The sequence below is a fragment of the Balaenoptera musculus genome, chromosome 6 (genome assembly GCF_009873245.2).
Source record: "Balaenoptera musculus isolate JJ_BM4_2016_0621 chromosome 6, mBalMus1.pri.v3, whole genome shotgun sequence".
NCBI classification, from domain to species: domain Eukaryota; kingdom Metazoa; phylum Chordata; class Mammalia; order Artiodactyla; family Balaenopteridae; genus Balaenoptera; species Balaenoptera musculus.
Window position 1 is genome coordinate 20,119,259 of NC_045790.1, and position 22,139 is coordinate 20,141,397.

The following is a 22,139-nucleotide window of genomic DNA, read 5'->3' on the forward strand; positions in this document are numbered from 1 at the left end:
GAGGGTGGTTGGTAATGGACACAAGATTTCTTTGTAGGGTGGTAAACATGTTTTAAAATTGATTGTAGTAATGGTTGCACAATTCTGTGAATATGCTAAAATTCATTGAATTGTAACTCTAAATGGATGATTTTTATACTGTGTTAATTGTAATTCAATAAGGCTGCTAAAAAATAGAGATACTGAGCCTCTGCCACTGCTGCACTCCTGCCTCCCATGCCTGCTCTGGGTTCCTGCTGTGGCTGCAGTTTTGGTGGCCAAGCCCCTGTAGTACTGCAGCTCAGATCTGTCACACTGACCACCCCACACTCCTGCCTCACTGCTCACAGCCTCCTAATCCATGCACTGCACTGTGCCAGGTTCCCCAGGTGTCCTGAGGCACAGTGGCCTGAGTCCAGCTTCCATTGATGACCTGAGTCACAAGCGTGCTCCAGCTTGGCCACCTCATGAAGTCAAGAATTTTTTCTAGGAGAGTGGCCAAGATGGTGGAGTAGAAGGACCCTAAGCTCACCTTCTCTCATGAGCGCACCAAAATCACAACTAACTGCAGAACAATTAATCATAATGAAAATGACTGGAACCTACCAGAAAAGACCTTCAAAAACTAAAGACATAAAGATCCACAATAAAGGGGTAGGAGGAGCAGACTCATTATTTAATCAAATACCATACTCCCAGGTAAGTGACCCACAAACTGGAGAATGATGATATTACAGAGGTTCTTCCACAGGAGTGAGAGTTTTGATCCCCACATCAGGCCCCCAGGTTGGAGTTCTGGCACCAGGAAGAGGAGTCCCTAGAACATTTGGCTTTGAAGACCATTGGGGCTTGATGGAAGGAGTTCCAGAGGAATGGGGGAAATAGAGACCTCACTCTTAAAGGGCACACACAAAATCTCACATGCACTGGGACCAAGGGCAAAAGCAGTAATTTGATAGGAGCCTGGACCAGACTTACCCACTGGTCCTGGAGGGTCTCCTGGGGAGGTGGAGTGTGTCTGTGACTCATCCTGGGGATATAGACACTGGTAACAGGCATATCAGGGAGGATTTATCTGCATGAATTCTCTTGGAGGCTGACATCTTAGCACCAAGACATGGCCCCACCCAACAGCCTGTATGCTCCAGTGCAGGGATACCTCATGCCAAACAACAACCTGGGTGAGAAAGCAGCCCCATCCCTCAGCAGACAGGCTGCCTAAAGACTACCTGAGCCCACAGCTGCCTCTAGACATGCCCCAAGACATGGCCCTGCCCACCAGAGGACCAAGACCCAGCTCCACCCACCAATGGGCAGGCACCAGAAGCAAGAAAGCTTCAGTCCCACAGCCTGCAGACAAAGTCAGCAAACTCAGGCCAGATACTACCCTGGGATCAGTTGGCCCTTAGCCCTTGGGTGACAAGTGGAGGGTGCACTGCTGGGACAAAGAGGACATCTCCTACAGAGAACCACTTCTCCAAGGTCAAGAAATATAACTAACTTATCACACATAAAAATACATAGAAATTTAGATAAAATGAGGCAACAGTAGAACATGTTTCAGACAAAAGAACAAGATAAAACTCCAGAAGAACTGAGTGATGTGGAGATAGGTAATCTACTTGAGAAGGAGTTCAGAATAATGATCATAAAGCAGATCAAAGAAATTAGGAGGAGAATGGATTTATAGAGCAAGAAATTAGAAGTTTTTAACAAAGAATTAGAAAATATAAAGAACAACCAAACAGAATTGAAGAATACAATAACTGAAATGAAAAATACACTAGAAGGAATCAACGGTAGATTAGGGAAATCAGTGCTACCAAAGAGAAAAAGGGAAAAGAATGAAAAGAAATCAGGACAGTTTAAAAGACATCTGGGACAACATGAAACACACTAATATTCGCATTATAAGGGTTCCAGAAGGAGAAAAGAGAGGGAAAGGATCTGAGAAAATATTTGAAGCAATAATAGCTGAAAATGTCCCTAACCTGGGAAAGGAAACAGTCACCCAAGTCCAGGAACCACAGAGAGTCCTATACAGGATTAACCGACAGAGGAACACACTAAGACACATTGTAATCAAAATGATAAAAATTAAAGATAAGGAGAGAATATTAAAAGCAGCAAAGGATAAGCAACATATAATGCATAAGGGAACTCCCATAAGGCTATCAGCTGATTTTTCAGCAGAAACTCTGTAGACCAGAAGGCAGTGAAATGATATACTTAAAGTGATGAAAGAGAAAAACCTACAGCCAAGAATATTCTACCCAGCAAGGGTCTCATGCAGATTTGATGGAGAAATCAAAAGCTTTACAACCAAGCAAAAGCTAAAAGAATTCACCACCAACAACCAGCTTTACAACAAATGGTAAAGGAACTTCTCTAGGTGGAAAAGAAAAGGTCACAACTAGAAACAAGAAAAATACAAAATGGAAAAGTTCACTGGTAAAGGCAAACATACAATAAAGGTAGGAAATTATCCATGCACAAAGCTAGTTGGGAGGTTAAAAGACAAAAGTAGTAAAGTCATTTGTATCCACACTAAGCAGTTAAGGGATACACAAAACAGTTAGATGTAAAATATAAAATCTAAAGCACTAATCATGAGGGGATAAGAGTACAAATGCAGGGTATCTAAAATGCATTTGAAATTAAGAGATCAGCAACTTAAAACAAGCACGTATAAATATAAACTCGTATACAAAAACCTCATGGTAACTGAAAAACAAAAATCTATAATAGATATACACAGAAAAAAGAAAACAAACATAACACTAAAAATAGTCAACAAATCAAAAGAGAACAGAACAAAGGAAGAATGGGAAAAAAAGACTTACAAAAACAAATCCAAAACAATTAACAAAATGGCAAAAGGATCATATATATTGATAATTACCTTAAATGTAAACAGACTAAATGTGTCAACCAAAAGACACAGACTGGCTGAATAGATACAAAAACAAGGCCCATATATTTGCTGCCTACAAGAGACTCACTTCAGATCTAGAGACACATACAGACTGAAAGTGAGAGGATGGAAAAGTGTATTCCACACAAATGGAAACCAAAAGAAAGCCAGAGTTATAATAATTATATCAAACAAAATAGACTTTAAAATTAAGACTGTTACAAGAGACAAAGAAGGACACTACCTAAGGATCAAAGGATAAATTGAAGAAGAAGATATAACAATTGTAAATATACATGCAGCCAACATAGGAGCACTACAATATATAAGGCAAATGTAAACAGACGTAAAAGGAGAAATTGACAGTAACAAAATAATTAAAATAACACCCCACTTACCTCAATAGACAGATCATCCAGACAGAAGATCAATAAGGAAACACAAGCTTTAAATGACACATTAGATCAGATGGACTTAATTGATATTTATAAAGCATTCAATTTGAAAGCAGCAGAATACACGTTCTTTTCAAGTGCACAGGGAGCATTCTCTAGGATAGATCACTTGATGGGCCACAAGGTAAGCTGTGGTAAATTTAAGAGAACTGAAATCATATCAAGCATCTTTTCTGACCACAATGCTATGAGGGTAGAAATCAACTACAAGGAAAAAACTGCAAAAAACACAAAAACATGGAGGCTAAACAATATGCTACTAAACAACCAATGGATCACTGAAGAAAACAAAGAGGAAACCAAAAAATACCTAGAGACAAATGAAAACAAAAACACAATGATCCAAAACCTAGGGGATGCCTCAAAATCAGTTCTAAGAAGGAAGTTTATAGGAATACTTTCTTACCTCAGGAAACAAGAAAAATCTCAAGTAAACAACTTAACTTAAACTTACACCTAAAGAAACTAGAGAAAGAAGAACAAACAAAACCCAAAGTTTATAGAAGGAAAGAAATCATAAAGATCAGAGCAGAAATAAATGAATAGAGACTAAGAAAACAATAGAAAAGATCAATGAAACTAAAAGCTGGTTCTTTGAAAAGATAAACAAAATTGATAAACCTTTAGCCAGACTCATAATGGTAAAACAAAAACAGACATATAGGCCAATGGAACATAATAGAAAGCCCAGAAATAAACCCACACACTTATGATCATTCAATGTACAACAAAGGAAGCAAGAATATACTATGGAGAAAAGACAATCTCTTCAATAAGTGGTGCTGGGAAAACTGGACACCTACATGTAAAAGAATGAAATTTAAATATTTTCTAACACCATATACAAAAATAAATTCAAAATGGATTAAAGGCCTAAATGTAAGACAGGATACTATAAAACTCCTAGAAGAAAACATAGGCAGAACACTCTTTGACATAAATCATAGCAATACATTTTTGGATCCATTTCCTAGACTAATGGAAACAAAAACGAAAATAAACAAATGGGACCTAATCAAACTTAAAAGTTTTTGCACAGCAAAGGAAACCATAAACAAAATGAAAAGACAACCCACAGGTTGGGAGAAAATATTTGCGAATGATGTGACCGACAAGGGATTAGTCTCCAAAATTTACAAACAGCTCATATGGCTTAATATAAAAACAAACAAACAAACAACCCAATCAAAAAATGGGCAGAAGACTTAAATAAACATTTCTCTAAAGAAGATATACAGATGGCCAATATGCACATGAAAAGATGCTCAAAATTGTTAATTATTAGAGAAATGCAAATCAAAATTACGAGTTATCACTTCACACCAGTCAGAATGGCCATCTTTAAAAAGTCTACAAATAAGAAATGCTAGAGAGGTTGTGGAGAAAAAGTAACCCTCCTTCCCTGTTGGTGGGAATGTAAATTGGTGCAGCCATTATGGAGAACAGTATGGAGGTTCCTGAAAAAACTAAAATTGAGTTACCATATGATCCTTCACTCCCACTCCTGGGCATATATCCAGAGAAAACTCTAATTCAAAAAGATACATGCACCCCAATGTTCATAGCAGCACTACTTACAATAACCAATGAATGAAATCAACCTAAGTGCCCATCGACAGATGAATGGATAAAGAAGATGTGGTATATACATATACAATGGAATTATTACTTGGTCATAAAAAAGAATGAAATAATGCTATTTGCAACAACGTGGATGGACCTATAGATTATCATATTAAGTGAAGTAAGTCAGACAGAGAAAAATGAATATCATATGATATCACTTATATGTTGAATCTAAAAAATTGATACAAATGAATTTATTTACAAAATAGAAATAAACTCACAAACATAGAAAACAAACTTATGGTTACCAAAGGAGATGGCAGGGTGAGAGGGGAGGAGAGATAAATTAGGAATTTGGGATTAACATATACATACTACTATATATAAAATAGATACACCATAAGGACCTACTTATAGCACAGGGAACTATAATCAATATCTTGTAATAATGTATAATGGAAAAAATCTGAAAAAGAATATGTATTTCTATCTATTTATCAATCTATCTATCATCTATGTGTATGTATAACTGAATCACTTTGCTATATACCTGAAACTAACACAACATTGTAAATTAACTATACTTCAATTTAAAAATGGTTAAAAATTTAAAAAGACAAATAAATAAAGATACCTTTTAACTGTTAGTGAAAAATGAAGGCATTTTTCTAATGCAGGGATTCAGAACAGATTCAGTCTTAAAGAGGATACTTGAAGATCTTTACCCAAATGGAAACCTGAGCAGAATAAATGTCAAAACAGTAGTAGATAGCTAGTAGAGGAAATAGTGATAGGTAAAGACTGCCCCAAAAAGTACAGTTAGTGGATGGTGATGACGAGACTGGGATTCAGATGTAAAGTTCCATTATGGCTTTTTGAAAGGAAGCAGATTGTTAGATAATTCATGACTTACAAATATGTATGAGGGGAGAAGGGAAGCCTCCTAGCAAGTTTTCCTGTGTGTAAAGAATAGTAGAAAATGTAATAGGGTTCAAAAAGCTACTTTTTTTGTGGAGAGAGAAATAAGTTATCTTAGTGTGTGGCCTAATAATTATTTTATTTTTACCTTTTGATAAAGAAATTGCTGAGAATGGAAACAAACATTGATAGAACTTAAAAGCAGAGTCAGACTCAAAATGAAAGCAGGAGGGAACAGAAACATGATGAAACAAACAAAAATATAAAGTGAAAGAAAAAATGAAAAAAGACAAAATATAACATTATTATTATAAAATCATATAGAAGGAACAATATCTAGGGTATAAATTGTCTCATTTTCTTTAAAGATTTCTTCTGATTGGGGCAACAGTACAAAGAGCTCTGTGCATTCATTCAACAAATATTTATTGAGTTTCTATGATGTATCAGCCCTGTGTTGCCCATTACAATAGCTGTTAAGCCACATGTAGGCAGTCCACACTAAGATGTGCAATGACTGCACATCACACCTCAACACACCCCAACCCATTTAAATAAAGTTTAATATTGATTACATGTTAAGCGATAACATTTAAATATATTAGGTTAATTAGAATATAAAAATTAATTTCATCTGCTTTGTTTTTTACTTTTTTAATGTATCTAGTAGAAAGTTTAAAATTATCTGGCTTGCATTATGTTTCAGTTAAACAATGAAGGTTCAAAATGTATTTTTCTGTGTGCTGAGACAAATAAGTTTCCTGTACTTAGGTATTTTATATTCTAAACAAAGGAAAGAGAAAATGACAAAGAAAAATATACAAGCGAGACAATTTTCTATACTGGTAAGTTGTATAATGAGAGCAAAACTATGTGATGTGAGAGAAAGGAGATGTTAGTGGTTCTTGGGTAGAAAGATTAAGAAAATAAGGCCTCTCTGAGAAGGTGCTTTTGAATTGCTATGGAAATGGTGAATATCCATCATGCTCTCCAGCCCACCCAGGATACTGATCGGAGCCATCTGTAAAAGAGACTTAAAGTTTACAATTCTGTACCAAGTGGCCATAGGTAATTCTGTATGACATCTGAGGTAAGGATGAAGAGCAGCTGGCAGTGTCATGAGGCACCTCACTGGCACTTCAGGGCCAGCATGAAGCAGGTCCTAGGTATGACACTCCTGGTAGTAGAATGCTGTTGGGCCTTCTGACATTACTGCTGCTGAATCAGACACAAAGCCATTCATGATGGCCTCTTGGGTCCCTTGGTTGCCCCATGTCTCATAGTCAAGCATTCAGTCTCCACTAGATTAATAAGCTAGGGACTGTTTCTCAAAGGGAAGAGAGTCATAACTGAATAGGTTTTGTTTAAAAATGCTGGGACCTCCACTGCCTCCTTAGAGACAGGGTCCTACTTGACTGCTGCTATTTTTCTGAGGGTTCTGCTTGGGCCACACAACAAGGCAGAGGAACACTGTACCTAAGCAGTTTCTTGCTTACAGCAACACTCAAATCCATCAGCCTTTCAGATCAGAGCAAAACACACAATTGTATATATGCTTCCTGTAAAATCCAGAGAGGACTCCTTGGCATTAGGAGTTGCTGGACCACAAGGACTCCGACCTTTACAGAGGATGTCCTTATAAGTCCTAGACCACAGGATTTCATGGGATTTGGTCTCTCCCTCTTAAAAACCTAGGAACATTCTGCATGCCACGTCCTTTCAGTAAATTGTATCAACATGATAAATGGGGATGATGATGTAGTCAAGTTCACACACAGTTTAAGTGTTGACAAATAGGCTATATGGCAACCCATATATAAGATTATATGGGAAAACCAAGCTGCTGTCCTAGCTCAGTGAAAGTCCTTTTTTTCTGGTGTTTTGGGGTATTGCAATGGGGAAGAAAATGGGTCCAACAGATTGATAGCTCCATTCCCAGCCCTAGAGGCTTTAGCAATCTGTTTTAACAAAGAAAACACCACTGGAGTAGCTGGCATAGGTAGAGTTGTTTACTTTTGTTTACTTTTGGAGGCAGACAGGCTAGGGGTTAAAAGCACAGGTTTTGACTGCCTGAATTGAGTTCACTGGCACAGCTTTGTTTAGACTTATTCCATATTTTAAGTTTTTGATGCTTGTATAAATGGTCTCTTTTCATAAAATTTTATTTTCTAATATTGTGTGACTAATATATAGAAATAAAATTGTTTTTTATATACTGATACTATAACAAGCTACCTTGAAAAATTTGCTTATTAATTTAAATTATGTATAGATTCTCATGAATTTTCTACAAAGAGTAATCACATATAGAATAATAACAATTCTTTCTTTTCAATTTTTCTTTTTTATCACCACCTCTTATTGTGCTCACTGAAATCTCCACTACAGGGTTGAATAAAATTGGAGACAGCAGGCATTCTTATCTTGTTTCTGATCTCAGAGGGAAAGTTCAAAAAGCTACTTTGAACTAATAATAATCTTTGATTATTATGCTTGCTTGAAATTTCATTTGTGTGTGGAGATCCCTTTTATCATATTCAGAAAATTTCCTCCTAATTCTAGTTTGCTAAGAGTACTTATTAATGCATGTCAATTTTTGTCATTTTTTCTGCATGTATTGAGATGGTCCTTTATTCTATCAATGTGATACCCTCATTACAGTCTTATATTTAAAGCATATGTTTCATAAGCTGTAGATAAATATGTACATTCTTTATCTACTTTGACAATCTTTTGGTTTTAATTGAAGTATTCCATTTTCACTTAATGGGTCATCCTCTTTAGCGCTAATGAAATCAGTGGTATTTTCAGATTAAATCTACCATCTACCTGCCTGTTTTATATTCTCTGAGGACAATAATCTTCATCTTAGCGGAAATTGAAAATTGATTTCAAGTCAAATTGGAAGTCATAAAAACGAGTTATCAGAGAGAAAGTTTAATGAATAAAATAGGATCAACACATTTTTTTCAGTTTCCTGAAATTAAAGTTAGTCATAACAAAGAATGTTAAAAATTATTCTATAATCATCCACCTACTGCAGGTTGTATACCTACCATCATCATGTGAGGAAGCACCAGAAAATTGAAAATAACCCTCCAAAGTTTTCCTGTTATAAACTTCCCAAGCTACTGCCTCAATTTGATATATATATTAATATGTGTGTATACACACACACATATACACACACACACATACACACACTCTCTCTCTCTCTTTCTTTCTCTCTTGTCTCTTCTATGGTACTTATCTACTTAGAAAATAAAATATCTTTACTGATAAAAATTTATTCTATGCTGCTGTGTTCCAAACATGACTGGGTATTAGAATCAAACGAGGATCTCTTTTAAAAAAACAGATTCTAGATTCAGTTTAATTTAACTTCAGATTCTAGACTTGATTCTAGAATGAATCTGGTTCTCAGGTGATTCTGAGGTACACTCTACTTTGGAAAAAAATGCCTTAAGGAACTCTGAAATAAATTTAAATGTTAATGGCAACACAAAAGCACACTATGTGTGACTTATGTTACTTGAATCTCAATCAAGCGTTGTTTTAACCAGAAGAGCTAGATGCTGGTTCCAAAGAGATATGCATTTTCCCAAAATTCACTCCCATATTAGGCAACTATATATGCATAGTTGGTGTTGGTGAATGGGCATAATTAAAGTAATGATTCAAATCTAAAGAAGAGTGGAACTTCTTTTGTTCTATTAGAATTGCACCCATAACTTACATTGGTATGAAGTAGACATCATAAACAGTTCTCAGTTACTTGTGTGTGATGAAGTGAGGATGATGTTTATTTTTCATGTAGGATAAAGTGCAGCCCCAGTTCACCTACCAGAAAAAAAAAAAAAAAAAAAAACTTGGTTTGGAAAAACAGAGCAACTGCAACATCTCCCAGAATACTCAAGATCATGTGTCAATCCTGAAGAAGATTTCCTTCCTGCTCTAGTTTTCTTCCATCCCCATTTTCTTCTATGAATAGAAGAAAATAATTCGGTTATTGCTGTGGGAAGATTTTTCAAGTATTGCTTTTTAAAGAGCAAGTAAAAATGAATTGTGGGCAGTATTTGAAAAGAGTGCTTTATTTCTACAGCTATTGAGATAAAGGTTAAATTAAGCCTGCAAGAGTTCTCTCAAAAGCTATTTTGGATAAGAGAGTGCTGTACAAATTGTAGTCATGAGGGACCCTGCATAAACTCAACATTGAACTCTATTGTTTAGCGATTGTGTTGAACACATTTTAAAGTTATTCATGACATTTCGATAGCAACAAATCAGAAAAAAAATTATGACAAAACGCCAATCAGAATAGTCAGAAACCAGAGGAATTGTAAAAACTGTCCAGTTCATGTGGAAGGTTGTCACATTGTGCAACAAACAAGGATGAAAAATATTCTATCCAGCTCTTTACTCCATTTTCAAAATTCAGACTGTTATTCAGCTTTCTGCTCCAGGAAGCTACCCGAAAGGGCTCCTGTGGCTGTGTGGTTCCCACTGGGTTTTCCAGTGGGACGTTCTGGCAGAAGGTCAGAGGGAAGGCAGACAGAGGTCAGGGGGTTTCTTCACTGGTAGTCACGAGGTGAGGAAGACTTGGGCGGGCTGAGTTCCTCCACTGGACTTTACTGTTCTTCTCAAGCACTCATCTCAATTTCTATTGACCAGGTCTTCCTCCTTTTGTTGGGTTTAAGGTTGGTAATAGTACTTATGTTGTGCTATCCCTGTGGCAAGTCCTACAAACTTCCTGTATATTATCAGCCCTTTAAAAATAAATTATCTTCAATTTATCCTACTTTGGAACCTGACTGACACATTCTGGTATGTTATCTTTTATCAATAGATATAAATAGCTAAACATAGAAATTAATTACAGGAAATAGAATGGAAATGAAGTGGAAAATAATTTAATAGGATGTAAAGAGAAGAAAAAAAATACTTGGATTCTCCCTTATTTTCCTTTCTTAAATTGGAAACTCTGCCTTCTTCGAAACCATGTATACAACTAAAGCCATGATTAAATCTTACTACAGATAAGGTTTTTCTGTGGAAACCATTCATACAAACAGCTGCAGTTCATGCTTAGTTGGCTAAGAGGACACTAAACAAATGACAGAACTTTAAACTCCTCATTCCCATGCACTTGATATTTCTATTTAATTGTTTATCTATTTATTGGTTATTCATTATTCAAACAATACAGAAATACATTTTTATCCCAAAAGATTCCAGCAATACCAGATTATTTAAACTAAAACATGAAAGGGTTCATATATCCTGCAAATCTCATATCCTTTTTTCTCTCCCCTACTCTCCAAAAACAATGTTGACAATGGATATGTGTCTTTTATTTTTTAGTACTCTTGCACAAATTAAAAATAATACACTTTGAATAAAAAATTGGAGTATGGCATATATATAGTTATATAAAACTGGCTTTTCATTTAATCATTGTGTTTCAGAGATTGTGCCTTATCAGTAAATATATAGCAGTCTTTACCATGTTCTTTTGGAGGACCACATTGTAGTATACCATTAGAAGGATGCCATTTAATTTAGTTATCAGTGACATATATTTTTATTGGTTTTACATTTTTTTCTCAACTCAGCTATGAAAATTTGTGTATGTAAATTTTTCATAAAACAGTTTTATTGAAATATATTTTGCATAACACAATTTCCCCATTTAAAGTGTTCAATTCACTTGCTTTTAGTATATTTATAGAATTGTGCAACCATCACTAAAATCGACTTTAAAACATTTTTATCATTCACAAAATAAACCTAATAATCTGAGCAGTCACTCCTTAGCCTCAAGCCCTTAAGACCTAGGCAACCATTAATTCACTTTCTGTTTCTATAGATTTGCCTGTTCTGGACATTTAATATAAATGGAATCAAATAATATATGCTTTTCTTTCGTCTTCATTCTTTACTTGGCATAATGTTTTCAAGTTTCATCCATATTGTAGCATGTATCGGTACCTCCCTTTTATTGCTGAATAATATTTCAATATATGGATATACCACATTTTAACAATTCATGCATTGATGAACTTTTGGGTTGTTTCTATTTTTTGACTACTATGAATAATGCTGCTATGAACATATATGTACAAGTGTTTTTGAGGGCATAAGTTTTTAAATTTCTTGGGTATAAACCTAAGAATGGAATTGTTGAGTCATATGGTAACTTTATATTTAAATTTTTGAAGAAAAGCTAAACTGTTTTCCAAAATGGTTGTGCTATTTTTGATTCCCACCAAAACTAGTTATTTTCTGTTTGTTTGTTTGTTTTTTTTAATAGCCATCCTATTGGGTGTGAAGTGTATTTAATTTTGACTTAGATTTGTATTTTCCTGATGACTAATAATGTCAAGCACCTTTTCACGGGAATTTTTCCCATTTGTATATTTTATCTGGGGAAATATCTATTTAGATTCATTGCCCATTTTTAATTGGGTGATATATTCTTCTATTACTGAATTATAAGTGTTATTTATAAATGTTAGGATCATTGTAGAATCACTTATCAGATGTATGATTTTCAAATATTTTTCCCATTTTCTATGTTTTTTTTCAATTCCTGGATGGTATCCTTTAAACATTAAATTTTTAAGAATTTTGATGAAGATAAGATTAAATTGTTAATAATATTATAAAGTCCAATTTATATATTTTTTCTTGCTTGTGCTTCTTGCGTTATATCTTAGAAGGCTTTGTTTAACCTAGGGTCACAAAGATTTACACCTATACTTCTTTATCTGTGAGTTTTATAATTTTAGATCTATAATTCATTTGAGTTATTTTGGAAGTTTTAATATAATTTTGTTGGTGCAATTTTGTTTTTTCTAAATGGATTCTTAAAAGGAGAATTGCTTGTCCAAAGGTCACATGAATTTTTTTCATTTTGAAATATACTGCCAAATAATCTTCTAATGCAGTTTTGTTAATTTATCCTCACAAAAAATAACCATGAGAGTAAAAGGCCTGGCCAGGGCCGACAGAAGTGTTCTACTTAAATAATTTTTGCCAATGTGATGAATGAAAAAATTTATCTCATTTTAATTTGCTTTTTGTTAATTACAGATGAGCAAAATATTTTCAACTGTTTCTAAGACATTTACTTTTACTCTTCTGAAAATTGTCTATTAATATTTTTTACCATTCTTTTCTACCAGAAAATTAGTGTTCTGTTTCACCTGTGACTTCTCTTTAACATTTTATAAGATCTCTGATTGTTAAGACAAAAAAAAAATAAGATAAATAAGGAAAAAATAATATATATTCATGAAAATTTTAAAGTATAAATATAGAAAGAATTTAGAGAGTTTCATGAGATTAAAACTAGCTAAATAAAAATATTCAGATTGACATCAGAGTTCTCAACAACAATATGGAACACAAAGAGAAAATATACTGCCATTAAAAATACCCTTGGGAGAAGTATTTCAGGAAGAAGATAAACACATTCTTGAGGACACAATGAGGTATGAACAATATAATTAAGAATAAGGATACATAAATAACCTAGGGAAGTTTATTCAGCTTTCTAAAGTGGACTCTATTCATCTTAGAGTGGCATAGAAAAAAGCCATTGAATTTTAAAAGAAAAACATTTAATTCATACTTATAATCTGATTTTTTATTTCTTTTTTTGATGAATGTATTATTATTTTACATATTATATTATTAAAAGCAGTAGCAAATATATAAATAATAAATGTGATCTACACTGATAGATATTTATGATTAAACAAGTTTTGATAGGATTACAGGTATATCTGAGAGTTATTATAGGTTCAGTTCCAGACAACCACAATAAAGAGACTATCACAATAAAGTGATTCACATGAATTTTTTGGTTTCCCAGGGTATATAAAAGTTTTATTTACACTATACTATAGTCTATTAAGTGTGTAACATCATCACATCTAAAAAAAATGTACATACCTTAATTATGAATAATTTATTACTAAAAAATGCTAACTGTCCTCTGAACGGTCAGTGAGTTATAATATCTTTGCTGGCGGAGGATTTTTGCCTTGAAAAGTTTTGAAATATTGCAAAAATTATCAAAATATGACACAGAGACATGCTATTGAAAAAAATTACACCAATAGACTTGCTCAACACAAGGTTGTCACAAACCTTCAATTTGTAAAAAATGCAATTTCTGCAAAGTACAATGAAGTGAACTGAAATAAAATGAGGTATGTCTATATTCTAAAATGACAAGATGATCCTGAACTCAAAGATATATCTATAGAAATCCAGAATGAAAATTTTGGAATATAGCCATAGAGTATTCTGGTGGTAACAAGAGAGAGACGAGAGGTGTGGGCATACTAAAATAATCACTTAATTCAGGGTAAAACTATAGATATTAATATCCATTTGAAGTCATTAGAAATATATATAAGCCCATCTGAGAAATTTAGAAATAATTATGAGAAAAATAAAAATAGAATTATAGTTTTCATAAATGTAGAAAAATAAATATACCCAGTGCAAAGTAGGAAAGAAAAAAAAATAAAGTTATCAGAATTCATAAAATAAGATGGTAAAAAAGTTCCAGTATGATAATTTATAATAAATACCAAGTAATAAAGACCTTGATTAAATAAAAGTGTAGCCTGATATCAGCAAGATGGTAGAATAGGAAGTCCCAGGCCCTCATTGCCCCATGAAGACAGAAACTTAATACCTGGACTCAATTTTCTTTGTGAGAATTTCAGATAAGAGGTGGCAGCTTCTCAGATAACAAAAGCAAAAAAGAGTCACATTGAAATGTAAGAAAGTTTGCTGTGTTTTCCCATATTAGTCTCTCCTTTTTACTAAACCAGTGTGGCAAATTGGGGAAAAACTCCCAATTCCTGGCTTTTACTTTGGGAGGAAAAGAGAAGAGTAGAATGTACATCAATGTTTGGGACTCTGGGGACCTGTGAAGGGACTGGTTTCTGTCTCACTTGAAGTGTTGAAAGGAAGAGAGGTATAATTTGGATGCCAGGTTAGGAGCATTGAGAACAAAGGTTAGTGCCACAGCTTGTTAAAGCACAAGAGAAACTGCAGTACCACAGGCAGACACCAGGAGAGCAAGAGATTATGGGATACTGAGAACAAGAAAAGCATCTTTAACTAGAATTTATATGCAGTAACCAAGAGAGGATACATCCCTTGAAAAGGCCAGAGGGGCCCGATAATCTCTAGGCATGATGATTGATGAAGGTCTTTCTTTGTTTGAATCCACTGTGTAAGGACAGAAAGAAGTGTTTTTGTTTTTGTTTTTTCAAAAGCCCAAATGTCAACAAAAGATCACAAGGCATACAAAGAAACAACTTTGTACTTTCATGAACCAAATAAAGGAACAACATAAAACTCAAAAACTGACTTTAAAGAAATTGAGATTTATTAATTACCTGACAAAGAATTCAAAATATCTGTCAAAGCTGATCAATGAGCTAAAAGAAAATACAGATAAACAACTAAATAAAATCAGGAAAAAGATGCATGAACAAAATGAGCATATCAATGAGATAGAAACTATAAAAAAGAACCAAATAAAAAATAAGAACTAAAGAATACAATAACTGAATTGAAAAATTCACTGGAGATTCATGAACAGACATGAAATAGAAGAAAGAATCAGCGAAATTGAAGACAGATCACTTTATTTATTTATTTACTTATTTTTTAACATCTTTTTTGGAATATAACTGCTTTACAATGGTGTGTTAGTTTCTGCTTTTTAACAAAGTGAATCAGTTATACATATACATATATCCCCATATCTTTTCCCTCTTGCGTCTCACTCCCTCCCACCATCCCTATCCCACCTAGGTGGTCACGAAGCACTGAGCTGATCTCTCTGTGCTATGCGGTTGCTTCCCACTAGCTATCTATTTTATATTTGGTAGTGTATATATGTCCATGCCACTCTCTCACTTTGTGCCATCTTACATTGCGCCCTCCCCGTATCCTCAAGTCCATCGTCTAGTAGGTCTGCGTCTTTAGTCCCATCTTGCCTCTATTCTCCCGTAATCGTTCTTCATGACCATTTTTTTTGTTTGTTTTTTAGATTCCATATATATGTGTTAGCATACAGTATTTGTTTTTCTCTTTCTGACTTACTTCACTCTGTATAGCAGATTCTAGGTCCATCCACCTCACTACAAATAACTCAATTTCATTTCTTTATATGGCTGAGTAATATTCCATTGTATATATGTGCCACATCTTCTTTATCCATTCATCTGTTGCTGGACAGTTAGCTGGTTCCATGTTCTGCTTATTGTAAACAGAGCTGCAATAAATATTGTGGTACATGACACTTTTTGAATTATGATTTCTCAGGGTATATGTCCAGTAGTGGGATTGTTGGGTCATATGGTAGTTCTATTTTTAGTTTTTTAAGGAACCTCCATACTGTTCTCCATAATGGCTGTATCAATTTACATTCCCACCAACAGTGCAAGAGGGTTCCCTTTTCTCCACACCCTCTTCAGCATTTATTGTTTGTAGATATTTTGAGGATGGCCATTCTGACCAGTGTGAGATGATATCTCATTGTAGTTTTGATTTGCATTTCTCTAATGATTAATGATGTTCAGCATTCTTTCATGTGTTTCCTGGCAATGTGTATATCTTCTTTGGAGAAATGCCTATTTAGGTCTTCTGTCCATTTTTGGATTGGGCTGTTTGTTTTTTTCATATTGAGCTTCATGAGCTGCTTGTAAATTTTGAGATTAATCCTTTGTCAGTTGCTTCATTTGCAAATATTTTCTCCCATTCTGAAGGTTGTCCTTTCATCTTGTTTATGGTTTCCTTTGCTGTACAAAAGCTTTTAAGTTTCATTAGGTCCCATTTGTTTATTTTTGTTTTTATTTCCATTTCTCTAGGAGGTGGGTCAAAAAGGATCTTGCTGTGATTTATGCCATACAGTGTTCTGCCTATGTTTTCCTCTAAAAGTTTGATAGTGTCTGGTCTTACATTTAGGTCTTTAATCCATTTTGAGTTTATTTTGGTGTATGGTGTTTGGGAGTGTTCTAATTTCATTCTTTTATATGTAGCTGTCCAGTTTTCCCAGCACCACTTATTGAAGAGGCTGTCTTTTCTCCACTGTATATTCTTGCATCCTTTATCAAAGATAAGGTGACCATATGTGTGTGGGTTTACCTCTGGGCTTTCTATCCTGTTCCACTGTTCTACATTTCAGTTTTTGTGCCAGTACCATACTGTCGTGATTACTGTAGCTTCGTAGTATAGTCTGAAGTATGGGAGCCTGATACCTCCAGCACCGTTTTAATTTCTCAAGAGTTCTTTGGCTATTCGGGGTCGTTTGTGTTTCCATACAAATTGTGAAATTTTTTGTTCTAGTTCTGTGAAAAATGCCAGTGGTAGTTTGATTGGGATTGCATTGAATCTGTAGATTGCTTTGGGTAGTAGAGTCATTTTCACAATGTTGATTCTTCCAATCCAAGACATGGTATATCTCTACATCTGTTTGTATCATCTTTAATTTCTTTCATCAGTGACTTATAGTTTTCTGTATACAGGTCTTTTTCTCCTTAGGTAGGTTTATTCCTAGATATTTTATTCTTTTTGTTGCAAGGGTAAACAGGAGTGTTCTCTTAATTTCAGATTTTTCATCATTAGTGTATAGGAATGCAAGAGGTTTCTGTGCATTAATTTTGTATCCTGCTACTTTACCAAAATCACTGATTAGCTCTAGTAGTTTTCTGGTAGCATCTTTAGGAGTCTCTATGTATAGCATCATGTCATCTGCAAACAGTGACAGCTTTACTTCTTCTTTTCTGATTTGGATTACTTTTATTTCTTTTTCTTCTCTGATTGCTGAGGCTAAAATTTCCAAAACTATGTTGAATAATAGTGGTGAGAGTGGGCAACATTTTCTTGTTTCTGATCTTAGTGGAAATGGTTTCAGTTTTTCACCATTGAGGATGATGTTGGCTGTGGGTTTGTCATATATGGCCTTTATTATATTGAGGAAAGTTCCCTCTATGCCTACTTTCTGAATGGTTTTTATCATAAATGGGTGTTGAATTTTGTCAAAAGCTTTCTCTGCATCTATTGAGATGATCATATGGTTTTTCTCCTTCAATTTGTTAATATGGTATATCACATTGATTGATTTGCATATATTGAATAATCCTTGCAATCCTGGGATAAACACCACTTGATCATGATGTATGATCCTTTTAAATTGCTGTTGGATTCTGTTTGCTAGTATTTTGTTGAGGATTTTTGCATCTATGTTCATCAGTGATTATGTCCTGTAGTTTTCTTTCTTTGTGACATCTTTGTCTGGTTTTGGTATCAGGGTGATGGTGGCCTCGTAGTTTGGGAGTGTTTCTGCCTCTGCTATATTTTGGAACAGTTTGAAAAGGATAGGTGTTAGCTCTTCTCTAAATTTTTGATAGAATTCACCTCTGAAGCCATGTCGTCCTGGACTTTTGTTTCTTGGAAGATATTTAATCACAGTTTCAATTTCAGTGCTTGTGATTGGTCTGTTCATATTTTCTATTTCTTCCTGCCTCAGTCTCGGAAGGTTGTGCATTTCTAAGAATTTGTCCATTTCTTCCAGGGTTTCCATTTTATTGGCATATAGTTTCTTGTAGAAATCTGTAATGATCCCTTATATTTCTGCAGTGTCAGTTGTTACTTCTCCTTTTTCATTTCTAATTCTATTATTTGTGTCTTCTCCCCCTTTTCCTTGATGAGTCTGGTTAATGGTTTATCAATTTTGTTTATCTTTTCAAAGAACCACCTTTTAGTTTTATTGATCTTTACTATCGTTTCCTTCATTCCTTTTTCATTTATTTCTAATCTGATCTTTATAATTTCTCTCCTTCTGCCAACTTTGTTTTTTGTTCTTCTTTCTCTAATTATTTTAGGTTTAAGGTTAGGTTGCTTATTTGAGATGTTTCTTGTTTCTTAAGGTAGGCTTATATTGCTATAAAGTTCCCTCTTAGAACTGCTTTTGGTGCTTACCATAAGTTTTGGGCCATTGAGTTTTCATTATCATTTGTTTCTAGGTATTTTTTAATTTCCTCTTTGTTTCTTCAGTGATCTCTAGGTTATTAAATATAGTGTATTGTTTAGCCTCCATGTGTTTGAATTTTTTAGAGATTTTTTCCTGTAATAGATATCTAGTCTCATAGTGTTGTGGTCAGAAAAGATACTTGATACGATTTCAATTTTCTTAAATTTACCAAGGCTTGATTTGTCACCCAAGACATTATCTATCCTGGAGAATGTTCTATCAGCACTTGAGAAGAAAGTGTATTCTGTTGTTTTTGGATGGAATGTCCTATAAATATCAATTAAGTCCATCTTGTTTAATATCATTTATAGCTTGTGTTTCCTTATTTATTTTCATTTTGGATGATCTGTCCATTGGTGAAAGTGGGATGTCAAAATCCCCTACTATGATTGTGTTACTGTTGATTTCCCCTTTTATGGCTGTTAGTATTTGCCTTATGTATTGAGGTGCTCCTAGGTTGGGTGCATAAATATCTACAATTATTATGTCTTCTTCTTAGATTGATCTCTTGATCATTACATAGTGTCCTTCTTTGTCTCTTGTAATAGTCTATGTTTTAAAGTCTATTTTTCTGATATGAGAATTGCTACTCCAGCTTTCTTTTGATTTCCATTTGCATGGAATATCATTTTCCATCCCCTCATTTTCAACCTGTATGTGTCCCTAGGTCTAAAGTGGGTCACTTGTAGACAGCATATATATGGGTCTTGTTTTTGTATCCATTCAGTGAGCCTGTGTGTTTTGGTTGGAGCATTTAATCCATTTGCATTTAAGGTAATTATCGATATATATGTTCCTATTACCATTTTCTTAATTGTTTTGGGTTTGGTATTGTAGGTTTTTTCCTTCTCTTGTGTTTCCTGCCTAGAGAAGTTCCTTTAGCATGTGTTGTAAAGCTGGTTTGGTGGTGCTGAATAATCTTAGTTTTGCTTGTCTGTAAAGGTTTTAATTTCTCTGTCAAATCTGAATGAGATCCTTGCTGTGTAGAGTAATCTTGGTTGTAGGTTTTTCCCCTTCATCACTTTAAATATGTCCTGCTACTCCCATCTGGCTTGCAGAGTTTCTGCTGAAAGATCAGCTGTTAACCTTATGGGGATTCCCTTGTATGTTATTTGTTGTTTTTCCCTTGCTGCTTTTAATTTTTTTTCTTTGTGTTTAATTTTTGATAGTTTGATTAATATGTGTCTTGGCATGTTTCTCCTTGGATTTACCCTGTATGAGACTCTCTGTGCTTCCTGGACTTGATTGACTATTTCCTTTCCCATATTAGGGAAGTTTTCAACTATAATCTCTTCAAATATTTTCTCAGCCCCCTTCTTTTTCTCTTCTTCTTCTGGGGCCCCTATAATTCAAATGTTAGTGCGTTTAATGTTGTACCAGATGTCTCTGAGACTGTCCTCAATTCTTTTCATTCTTTTTTCTTTATTCTGCTCTGCAGTAGTTATTTCCACTACTTTATCTTCCAGGTCACTTATCCGTTCTTCTGCCTCAGTTATTCTGCTATTGATCCCCCCTAGAGAATTTTAAATTTCATTTATTGTGTTGTTCTTCACTGTTTGTTTGCTCTTTAGGTCTTCTAGGTCCTTGTTAAATGTTTCTTTTATTTTCTCCATTCTATTTCCAAGATTTTGGATCATCTTTACTATCATCATTCTGAATTCTTTTTCAGGTGGACTGCCTGTTTCTTCTTCATTTGTTATGTCTCGTGGGTTTTTACCTTGCTCCTTCATCTGCTGTGTGTTTCTCTGTCTTCTCATTTTGCTTAACTTACTGTGTCTGTGGTCTCCTTTTCACAGGCTGCAGGTTCATAGTTCCCATTGTTTTTGGTGTCTGTCCCCAGTGGCTAAGGTTGGTTCAGTGGGTTTTGTAGGCTTCCTGGTGGAGGGGACTAGTGCCTGTGTTCTGGTGGATGAGGCTGGATCTTGTCTTTCTGGTGGGCAGGTCCACATCTGGTGGTGTCTTTTGGGTTGTCTGTAACCTTATTATGATTTTATGCAGCCTCTCTGCTAATGGGTGGTGTTGTGTTCCAATCTTGCTAGTTGTTTGGTGTAGGGTGTCCAGCACTGTAGCTTGCTGGTCGTTGAGTAGAGCTGGTTCTTGGCATTGAGATGGAGATCTCTGGGAGATTTTTGCCGTTTGATATTACGTGGATCTGGGAGGTCTCTTGTGGACCAATGTCCTGAACTAGGCTCCCCACCGCAGAGGCACCACCCTGACATGGCTCAGAATAAAAGGGAGAAAAAGAAAGAAAGAAGAAGATAAAATAAAATAAAGTAAAATAAGTTATTAAAATAAAAATTAAGAAACTTTTTTTAAAGTAATAAAAAAAAAACAAAAGAAAGAAGAGAGCAACCAAAGCAAAAAACAAATCCACCAATGATAACAAGTGTTAAAATCTATACTAAAATAAATAAATAAATAAATGACAGACAGACCGAACACTAGGACAAATTGTAAAAGCAAAGTTTACAGACCTAATCACACACAGAAGCATACACGTACACACCCACAAAAAGAGAAAAAGGGAACAAAATATATATATCATTGCTCCCAAAGTCCACCTCCTCAATTTGGGATGATTCATTGTCTATTCAGGTATTCCACAGGTGTAGGTTACATCAACTTGATTATGGAAATTTAATCTGCTGCTCCTGAGGCTGCTGGGAGAAATTTCCCTTTCTCTTCTTTGTTCGCACAGCTCCTTAAGTTCAGCTTTGGATTTGGCCCTGCCTCTGTGTGTAGGTCGCCTGAGGGCATCTGTTCTTCATTCAGACAGGACAGGGTTAAAGGATCAGCTGCTTCGGGGGCTCTGGCTCACTCATGCCGTGGGGAGGGAGGGTACGGAGTTCGGGGCAAGCTTGCAGTGGCAGAGCCCTGCGAGGCATTGCAACAGCCTGAGGCACGCAGTGTATTCTCCTGGGGAAGTTGTCTGTGGATCACGGTACCCTGGCAGTGGTGAGCTGCACCAGCTCCTGGGAGGAGAGGTGTGGATAGTGACCTGTGCTTTCACACAGGTTTCTTGGTGGCTGCAGCAGTCTTAGTGTTTCATGCTCCTCTCTGGGGTCCACACTGATAGCTGCAGCTCACGACCGTCTCTGGAGCTCCTTTAAGCAGCGCTCTTAATCCCCTCTCCTCATGCACCAGGTAACAAAGAGGCAAGAAAAAGTCTCTAGCCTCTTCCACAGCTCCAGACTTTTTCCCGGACTCCCTCCCGGCTACTTGTGGTGCACTAGCCCCCTTC